Below are 11,596 nucleotides of genomic sequence, written 5' to 3' on the forward strand. Positions count from 1 at the left end.
AAACTTTTTCAGAAACATCTATATACAGGACCAATACTGTTGTTGTTGGATGCCATCAATTTTGCTACAACACATAGCAACTCTATTAAAAAAAAAACAAACCACAAAAACCTACAACAAAACAACAGGTTCTTTAGGTAACAGGACCTTGCTTGCAGAAAGTGAAGCAGAGTATTTAAAAGGATCTATAAAATGTATCTGTAATTTATCAAGGTATAGTTAAAAGAGAACAGCTACTACAATTATCACTATATATTGATTTCTAATCTCTAAATATGCATATTTCTGAGAAAAGGGTGTCATTTACATCAAAAGTGCCAGTATGTGTAAATGGAGGACTGCTACATCAGATCAGAAATTGGAGGATAAGTTTATCACTACATAACTGCCAAATCCCATCATTCTGTAATTGTCATTTCACAGAGAATTATGCCTCAGTCAATTTGACAAACAATCATAGGACTATCAGAGCTACTCTTGTGCTTTCCTTGCAAAACGTCTTTGAGTTTGGAAACTAATAAAAATATAAGAAACAAATCTTCCAGACATAAGCTGATATTGAGCAAAATTGTTAGATAGTGAAAGACCTTTAACTTTTGTTGTAAATGAAACATGACAAGTAATCGATATATGAGTAGGTATATTATACATCAATTGTCGATGTTGATTGCTGTTGAGTTGAGCATGACTCATAGTGACTCTATGAACAAAAGGCCTGAAGCCTTTCTATAACTATCATCATTTCTTAAAGTTCATAGAGCTTCCAGCGGCATGTTGCTATAACATTCACAATTAATGTCATTATATTTTGTTTAGATATATTCCCAGCTTTCTCGTTTTAAAGACATGAAAATTAAAAAAAAATATCTTTTGCAATAATTTTTGTGTCATTTTAAGAGATCATCAGTTTCTCCATAAATTTATATTTTAAAATGTTCTTATTTTTTTATCAACCTAAAGAAGTTTGATTAACATTTTTTTATAATCCAAGTATTCTGTTAATATATTTTATCAGCTTCTCTTGAAAGTCTCTTTATTTCTTTATCAGTTTAGAAGAGTACATCATGCAGTACGAATTCATTTATTGATAGTTACCCATATCTTACATCACATGGATGAAATCATTCATGAAACTATTATTTCTGATGCCCTGTCTTGTTACTTATGAATTATTGTCAAGTGCTGTTTAGTTGACTACAATGCATAGTGACCCTATGAAACGTTTTCCTATCCTACACCATAATAAAAATCCCTACCAGGTTCTAGTCTATGATATATTGCCACTATGTCACTCTATATCATTGAGAATTTTCCTTTCATTCACTTACTTTCTACTTTTCCGAACATGATGCTTTTTTATAAAGACAGGCCCCTCCTGATGATACATCCAAAATATATTAGATAAAATTTAACTCTTCTTGCTTCTAAAGTATTTTCAGGTTGCACTTTCTTAAAAAAATTTTTTTTGTTCTTTTGGCAACCCATGTAAATTCAATACTCTTCACCAATATCACAATTCAAAGACATCCACTACTCCCCTGTCAGTTTGCCATACTGTGATGGCTTGTGTGTTTCTATGATGCTGGAAGCTATGCCGCCAGTATTAAAAATACCAGCAGGGTCAGCAAGGAAAGAAAAGGTTTTGATGGAGAAGCTGGATTAAAATAGAATAAGGTAATTTTGAAATTACAGGCCTCTCCTCTTGCACTGTCCTTCCATTCTTCCAAGCATGACGTCCTTCTCTAAAAACTAGTCACTCCTGGCAACGTGCCCAAAGTTTGTCAAATGGAACTTCACAATCCTTGCCTTCAAACAGAAAGTTGGTTTCATTGTATTCAAGACAAACCTGTTTGTTTTCTCGGTAAGTTTAATAATCTTCTCCATCACCAAACTCAATGGCATTGATTCTTCTGTTATCCTTAGTCCTTTTACATCTCTCCACTGTAATAGCAAGCAATTGTGAAGACCATGACATGAAATTAGGCATACTTCACTGTCTAGACATATGCTATTACTCTTGAAGTCTGGAGTGGCCCCTGACAGCAGATTTTCCCAATGCAATTCAGCTTTTGATTTCCTGACTGCTTATCCCCAGAGTGGTGATTGTGGACATTTTTAACAATCTCAATCTCTTCTCCATCCATCAAGGTGCTGCCACTTGGCCCAGTTGTGAGAATCTTTATCTTCTTGATGTTGAGCTTCAAACCATATTGAAGACTACAGTCCTTGACATTCTACAGCAAGTGTTTCAGGTAATTCTCAGTTTTGGGAAACAAGGTTGTGTCGTTTGCATTACACAGATTGTTGATAAGTGTTCCTCCAGTTCTACCTCATAAAGTCCAGCCTCCAGAAAGATGTGTTTTGCATATAAATCCAAAAGGTTTGGAGATAGGACAAATCCTTGGTATACTCCTTTCTTGCTTTCAAATTATAAATTGCTCTGTTCTGAGAATGAACTGCTTCCTCGTTCAAGTATAGGTTTCACATAAGAATAAACTAGTGTTGTAGAATTCTCATTCTCCTCAAAGTTAACCAGAACTTGTGATCTACATAGTCTTTGAATAGTTAATGGAGCACAAATAGATATTCTTTGCTTTTGACCAAGATTTATCTGACATTTTCTATGATATCCTTACTACCACGGCCTCTTCTAAACCCAGGTTATATTTCTGGTTGTTTTCTGTTTCTGTACTGGTCCAGTCATTTTTTTATAATATTCTGTAGAAATTTGCTTGCATTTTATATTGTGATATTATTCAATAATTTTCTGTTGGATGATCTTTTTATGGAATGAGAGTTTATATGGATTTCTTCCAGTCAGGTTGCCAAGTAGTTGTCCTTCAGATTTCTTGGAACAAACCTTGTGAGCGTGTCTAAGGTCGTATTTGTTTGTTGAATTATGTAAATTGATATTTCATCAATTCCTCAGGCCAGGTTTTTTGCCACTTCTTTCAGAGAGTTTGAACTTTCTCTCTCATCACCGTTGCCTCTTGAATTATATATGTTGTTTCATGGTATTCTTCTCTGTCAGTGGGCTGTTTGGTACAGAGAATCGGGATTCGTCCTTTCTCCTTTTGCTGCTTTTTGGTCATTCAATGTTGTGTCCATAGCATCCTTATGGAGTACAATGTAAGGCTTGAATTTTTTCTTCAATTCCTTCAATTTAAAATATACGGAGTGAGTCTATCTTTTTTTGTTTTCTGACACCAAATATTTGCACATGTTCATTATATTTGCTTTATCTTCCCAAGTTTTACTTTGAAATCCTCTATTCAGCTTTTAAATTTCCTGATTTCCTCCCTTTGTTGGCTTCTTCATGTTGTAGTGCAACCCACATTTGTCTTTTCTTTCTCCTTTGACTTTGCAATGACCTATTTCATTCTTCATGGATATATTCTTAATATCTTCCCACAGCTCATCTGCTCTTCACTCATTAGTGTTAAAGGCCTCAACATGTTTCTGAGATGGTTTTTAAATACAGGTAGGATTTTTATTTTGATTCTTGTGGATTTGTTTTAATTTTCCTTTGCTTCAGCTTGAACTTGCATGTGAGTAGTGATGGTCTGCTCCACAATTAGCACTTGGCCTAGTTTTCGCAGCTGATACTGGGCTACTTCAAGGATTCTTTCCACAGATGTCACCAATCTGATTTCTGTGTAGATCATCAGGTGAGATCCAAGTTTGTGTTTCTTATTTGCAGTGAGTAAACCATTGTTTGTACAAAAAATCTATCATTTTCTCTCTAGCCTCATTTCTGTCACCAAGTCCAAATTTTCTGACTACCAATTCTTCTTTGTTCTCAATTTTTGCATTGCAGTCACTCATTATTTTTAATGAATCTTGGTGGCATGTTTGGCCAGTTTCTTACTGAAATAGAGTATCAATCATCTATTTCCTCCTTTTGAGCACTTGTTGGTGCATATACTTGAATAAATATGCTATTAACAGGCCTTCCTTATATGCTTATGGATCTTATCCTATTGTTCACAGGAGTGTATTTCAAGAGAGACCAAGAAATGGCCTTTTTGAAAATACTTTTTTAATTTTAATTTGAATTTTAATGAAAGTTTACAGAAAAGTTAGATTTTCATTCATTGTTTCACACTTTTACCTGCTCTCCCTCCCCCTCCCCTAGTTTTCCCCTCTCCCAAGTCACTTTTTATTATTTGTTTGGTTTTTTAAATACTCGTTCATTGTTACACAATTACCTCACTCTTCCCCCTACCCCTAGTCCTCCTTTCAATGTACCTCTTATTCTGAGCTGTTGCCATCCACATGATGCCTAATCATATATTCCATTTAGACAGTACTTTCCTTCATCTGTTCCAGTACAATGTTCATTATCTATCTACTTTTATCCTAGTGTACTCCCAAACCTTCGTTCATGTCAGACCTGCTTTTTAACAGTGGTATTATGCAATATTTATCCTTTTGTGACTAAGATATTTCACTTAGAAATAGTCTTTAACTGTGAATATTAGTTACCCTGTTCTTTCTCTCTTTTTTTAATTTCTGGCATAATTAATAATGTGCTTTTCTGATTCAAAATATCCCTTGTCAATCTACCTTATTTTACCAATTCCTAGCATGTCAATATTTATGTGTTCCTTTTCTTCCTTAACAATGTCCAATTTTCCTACATTCATGCTTCTCACTTTCACATTCCAATCATTAGTGCCTACTTGAAACCATTCCTAACCCTTTGTGTTTCCAAGTAGAGCACTCAGCCTCTTGTGCCGTATCTTCATCTGATCTGAGTGTGCTCTATTGTACATAGGATTTTTGAGGGCCTGTTGTTCTAGAGTGGATGGCAAATCTTCTTTCTTAGTCTGTCTTACTTCGGATGCTCAACTTTATCCACAGTGTATGACAGACTGATATTTTGCTCAAAGAGCAAATGAAAGACCTTGCCTGATTACACAATGAACAGAGTAGGTGTTGAGCCCCCCACCCTGTTGATACATGGTCCTATCTCTCCCTCTCTGTCCTGCCAGCATCCCTCTCTGTTCCCCTGTCTTACCTAGACCCACCAACACTTCTCCCATGCCCATCTCCCTGGTTCAGGTCTCATGCTATTCTGTGATTTTGTTTTCTTGATGTTAAAGTCTAATTGACAATAAAGGTTATATTCTATGGGATTATTAAGTAAATTATTAAGTAAATGTTTCATGTCTTCTTCACTTTCTGCAAGCAAAGATCTGTTATCTGCATGCAAACACTAAACTGCTTTCTACAGTACCCTTGGTTTAATTGCTGACATTCAGTTACTCTATCTTCTAGTTACACTATGCAATCTATTTGAGTCTTGGCATCATTTCTACTATCGAAGTTAATGTGTATGGTCACTATTGCTGACAATATTCTTCTGTTATTCATATGTTTTCTGAAGAATTTATTTCAGAAGTGAATGTCCAGTCCTGCTTCTTAGTCTTAGTCTAAAAGATTCACTGAAAACTGCCCGTCAGAGGTGACCCTGCAAGTATTTGAAACAGTGATGGTACAGCTTCCAGCATTACAGATGAATGGTAAAGATTTGAGTTAGGCTAATTTATATTATCCAGTGGGCTTCTGTTTGTGTTGTTTGGGTTTGTTGTTGGTTTTTTAAAAAATTTTTCATAGGATAATTTCTACTTTTTTATTTTTAAATCACATTTTGTGATTTTTAATCTGTGTTTTAACTTTTATTTTTTTAAAATTTAGATATTTTAAATTTCACTCGGGAATTTTTATTTGGTTTTTATTTCATTGTTTTCATTTTGCTGATGAGCTTCTCATCTCTTTATCTATTGTAACCCATATTCTCTTGAATATATTTAGAATATCTAATAATATTAGTAATAATAATAATAGAGGGTCAGCTATGGATCAATCCTAACTCAATGGTATATAACAACAAATAACATTCTTGTCAACCTCAAACATTTCAGCTGTTCTGATTTCTATAATGATTCCCTTCAGCTTTATTTCTGTGTTCTAGTGTACAAAGTACCCTGAGTCAGAGATCCTGGGTGCACATGAGTGCTTACCTGTGAATTTCCATTCTCTCAAGGATCACAGTCTTTTGTATTCTATACTAACTGAATGAAATTAAGTTTTCTCAAATGCTCTATTTTATTCGATATTCTTGTGATGGATTTATAAATATGATAACATTTCTTTCACCATGGTATCTGGCTGAAGCACCACACTTTCTGTATACTTAAAGACATTTAATATTTTTTTCCTAATAACCAGAATAGCCTTTAATCATTATTACTGCATACATGACCAAATATCCTTATGCAAAAATATTGATAATTAAGGCTATGTGAGTGGCTCAGATGTTGCACTGCCAGCCTAAAGGCACACAGTTATAATACACTAGTTGCTCCACTAGAGGAAAATGGACTATTTTTCTCCTGTGCAATTTACCACCTCTGAAAATCCATGGAAGGGTCAGGTATGAGTTGGTTCCAACTTAAGAGCCATGAGAGTGATACAGAACTCCGGTGGCTAGTCTGGTAGGGAATTCACTGTTAATCTAAAGGTGGTGAATCCCTTGCAGTTCGAATCCCCCATTGGCTATTGTGGAGAAAGACAAGCAATCTCCTCCCATACAATTCAAAACTTGCTGAAAGGTAAGTTATAAGTTGGTACTGATGGAGGTTTATTGGTAACTTTGAAGAGTGTGTGTGTGTTTGTGTGTGTGTACCTACAATGCACATGCCTGCCTGCCTCTAAGAGAGAGAAATTAAATGTTATTTTTAAAAAATAATAATTAAGGGTTGGTAGAGATCAGAGAGCTCTCGTGGCTTAGTGCTGCCAACCTAAATGTGTGTCTTTCCAATCCAGTAGTTGTTGCTCCAATTCCAATACGCTAGTTGCTCCACAAGAGAAAGACAATCTTCTATGTATTTAAAGTCTCTGAAAAATTTGCTAGAGGATCAGGTATGAATTTTCTCTAACTCTAGGGTACATTAAAAAAAATAGCAACAACAGTGATCATTAAGGGTGTTCAAGTCCAGTCAAGAGAGTTAGTTTCTCTGCTAGATCAAAAGTGTTTATTCTCTGGCTGTTCAAATCCACCAGTTGCTTTACAGAGGGAAAATAAAATTTGCAGCTGTAGAAGCAGGCCAAAGTGTTAGTTATGAGTCAGCTCCAACTGGACATCAAAGAGAGTGAGTGAGCTCTAGGACAATTAGTGGGAAAAAATAATTCAAGTTAATAATAAATTTTTTCTTAAATTACTGAGTTCTTAAAAAATAATAGGCATTAAAAAATAAAAAAAATCATTGTGGTTACCACTCTCTGTGGATTTCCTATTAATCATTTCATGACTCAATAAGACAAGTGTCAGTATTGTACACTGTTGAATTAGAACTGACTTACAGCTGACCCTTCAGGAGGTTTTCAGAGGCTATAAAGCCCACGGGAAGAGATCATCTGTGTTTCTCCTACGGAGCAGCTGATGGATTTGAAGTGTCTGCTTTTGGATTGGCGGTTCAATTACTTATCCACTATGCCATCACCACAGATCCCTTACTAATTATTACATAAATGCAATGTGATAAGTGGTGGTGGTTGTTATGTGCTGTTGAGATGAGTACAACTCATGGTGACCATACAAACAACAAATCTGAATCCTATCCCGTCCTGCACCATCCCCTTACCATACTACTTGATCCCATTGCTTCAGTCCTTCTCACTGCTGAGAGAAATGAAACACAGAGGCATCAAATAATTAATGAACATCTCTAAATCAGTTAGTCTCTGCTGAATTCATGAAAGAAATCAGGGAATTTAGCCATGGAGTTCATATTCTGTTGTAACATGTGAACATTACTAAAATTACAAATGGAACTGAGAAAGGACAAATTAGAGTTCAGTGCTAAATAAAATTTTAGGAATACATTCTGGAAAAAATATAAAATGGAAATAGATCAATATCAGTTGATATTTATAAGTAAAACAAAAAGAGGAAAAAGAAACATTTTGCAAATATTTCATGGTAGAGAAGATATCAAGGGAGATATATACTTGGTAATTAATGTGTAAAAGTAATAACTCTAAATGACTCAAAATTTAAGTTAATTTCCTGGTCCATTTTTAGAAGGGGGAGGCAGAACACGTAAATCCTTGAAATTGCATGTAGTTAGGGGATTGGTGTGAGTATCTCTGCTTTCTAAAGACTTGCATACCAGCATGAATTGGTAACACACTACTTAAGTTATTAAGGGAATTAACTAGAGCAGCTAGAGATTAAACTTGTTTTAGATAAGTCACTGCTATTTGACAAACCTGTTAAGAAAAGAAAATGAATCCTGTGAAGAAGGAAAGTGAATGGCTCTGAGCCTGCCTAGACAGTGGCAGGCTCATTGATCTAGGGCAGGCTATTTCTCTTTCATACCCTCTATCTTTTCATCTGCAAACAAGGTCCTAAACCATGTAATCTTCCAAGCATATTCAATTTGTATTTTATCAATAAAGTAGACAGAACATGTAAAATTATTTCAATTCAAAACATATCAATCTATGAAATGAATACCACTTAATGGATTTGATTCCAAGTAAATTATTCATGATATTCAGCTATGAATTTAAAAGCAATTTTACAATGAATTTAAGAAAATTTAACATTATCCTGTTATTACACACTAAAAAAGTCTGATTGAAATATTATCTGTTACAGTTTTTATAAATATATTATCAACAGATACAGGAAATTTATATTAAATAGGAAAGGTGGAAAAATCCCTTTTTCACATCACAGTGTCCTGGTGAAGTGGATTCTATGAGAAGCAAGAAATAAGAAAAACGTGAGTGGGCTTCAGAGTCCCTGAACTTTTCCTACAAGCTTGGGTTGTCTCTTTGAATTTATGAAACCTTGAAATTTGAACTTGCTCAACTTAAGCTGCATTAAAATAATTTAGATAATTAAAGAAAAATTGATGAACTGAAAATGACTAAGTATATGTCATTATTTAAGACTCATGTTTAGAGTCAGCAAGACCTCAGGGAAGGCCTTTGTGTTTAAAAGTAGGTTGTTACTATATTTTGGAGGAACATTCTTCCAAGTGGTACAGCACTCTTTTGTCAATATGCTGTATTGAGGTAACCTGGGGCTGCTGGGATGCTGATGCTTGTACCATTGGGTATGTCAAATGCCATAACGGTTACCCATGGTGGACTATTTGTTTGGTGGACAGTGTTTGGAGGAGCTCCATGTTTAAGACAGGTTTGGAAGCAGGAATGGCATCCACTTCCTAAAAAGCATGCCTCTGGAAACTCTGAACTTTATTTAATAAAGGGCAATAGTTGTGGAAGGGTTTTAGGCCTTTTGTTCATAGTGTTGCTGTGAGTTGTGCTCTGCTTGATGGCAATCAACACAACAACAACAACTATATATCAAGTAACTGAAATATAATCAGTTTCAAAACTTTACCATGCGTTACTGTCTGTACATGTTCAACATAACGTTGTTGGTAGATACCTTCAGGTATTTCGTTACTTACATCGAAACTATGACATGGACAATAGTAATGATGTACTCCCATCATTATATTCAATGTAGTGTCATCAATTTATTTGAAAAATAAACATAATTTAGAATAAGGTAAAGATTAAAAAGACTAGTAACCTGCCAAAGTAATTATTAGAATACATTTTAAAATCCCATTTTGTTATTTCAATTTCAGCATTTATACCATCATCTTTTTATTAAAAACAAAAATAATTTTCTTTTTTCTCTTTTGTGGAATCCGAGGTAGATATTAGAAGAAAATAAAAATGAGTAAAATGTGGTCCCTGACTGGAAAGAACCGATAGTAGCAAAATTCAATTCTAATGGAAATAAAGCCAAAATTTTTGGAGATGATAATTTTTTCTGAGGTGACAACCTAGAAGAGCTTACAGGAGAAAGATGAGAAATCTCCTCCTGTGCAATTAACTGCCTTCAAAAACACACCAGACTATCAGCTATGACTCAGTCATGACTTCATAATACACAACAAGAAAATGAAACAAAGTGTTTTGATTGATGAGGAAAATGGATGAAACAGAGCCACAAAAGGGGAGAAAGGCAGAATTAGAAAACTTTTGATAGGATCAAAAAATCTATAAAAATATGAGTGAAAAATTGAGGTTAAATTATGAATGTAACTGAACACAATATTCATAGCTTATGTTAAATTTAAATAGAAATCTGAAATTACTAAAATTTTCTTCAAATAATGAAGAATGTTGATGTAATTATATTGTTAGAAGCCATCAAGTTGGCTATGATTCACAGTGATCTTATTAACAACAGATCTGGACCTTGCCGTATCCTGCGCCATTGTCACAATCTCCCTTATGTGCTTCACTGTTGCAATCACTCTGTCTATCCATTTCATTGAAGGTTGTCCGCTTTTTCTCTGACCTTCTACTTTTCCTAGCACGATGTCTTTTTCCAAGGAATGAACCCAAACACACAATATGCTAAAATTATTTAAGTTGTTTTACCATTCTTGCTTTCATATTTCAACTTCTGAATCCAACTTGAATTTCTGTTAGTTCCCAGAATTGTTCCAGTCATTTTTTTATGTTGATCTTTTGTGCTTTCCATTTCATTTTTTACAACTTCCAATTTTCCTGGATTCATATTTCATGCACTACATGTTCCAGCAATGGATATTTTCAGCTTTTCACCTACTTTTGAGTCTTGCAACATCCACAAAAGAAAAGTCTTCTACTATGGAAAGCTTTACTCCACTCCCATTATTACAGTAAGCTCTACTTTGAGGAGGCAGCTCCTTCCCAGTCACATTTTATGTGCCTTCCAACCTGCAGGGCTCATCTACCAGCACTATATCCAACAGTGTTCTTCCATTATCCACCACACATCTGTTAGTTTACTGTGATGGCTAGCATGTTGCTATGATACTGGAAGTCATGCTGTATTTCAGATACAGGGTCATTAATGGTGAATATAGGTTCAGCAGAGCTACTAGACAGAGACAGACTAAGAATCAACATCTGACGTCAAATTTCAAAATAATAAGCCTTTGAAACTCTGTGTTAATAGAAGGACATGGGACCAGTAGGTACCAGAAAGGTCACTTTAGTTTAGGAGATGGAATATTTTATTTGATTAGTAGTAGATGCAGATAAGAGGTGAAAAGACATCGTTGTTATTGTTGATGAACACTGTCTAATTGGAAACAGTCCATAGCTGACTCTCCAGCAGGTTTTCAGAGGCAATTAATTACACAGGAGAAGACTGCTTATCATTCTCCCACGGAGCAGCTGGGATTCAAACATTATACCTTTGGTTACCCACTCAACTCCTTACCACCAGGTTATATTAATAAAGATTTAGTGAAAAAGAAAAGTTAACTTTCTTTATTTGTGGTTTGTTTAGGTCTTTTGTTTTTCGTGGACTTTTTTGGGTTTTGTTTTGTTTTGTTTTCTAAAGAGAAGTGGTATAAAAAGAATATATGTCTAGGGTACCAGTCATGATATACATAAATGTTGCTGTTATTTGTTGTTGTTATGTGCCATCGAGTCGCCTGTGACTCATAGCAACCCTAAGTACAAAAGCCATAAACTCCGCTCAGTCCTGTGCCAATCGCACTGTCTC

Source organism: Elephantulus edwardii, unplaced genomic scaffold, assembly GCF_000299155.1.
Source record: "Elephantulus edwardii isolate Elephantulus edwardi_28Jun2011 unplaced genomic scaffold, EleEdw1.0 scaffold00009, whole genome shotgun sequence".
In the NCBI taxonomy this organism is placed as follows: domain Eukaryota; kingdom Metazoa; phylum Chordata; class Mammalia; order Macroscelidea; family Macroscelididae; genus Elephantulus; species Elephantulus edwardii.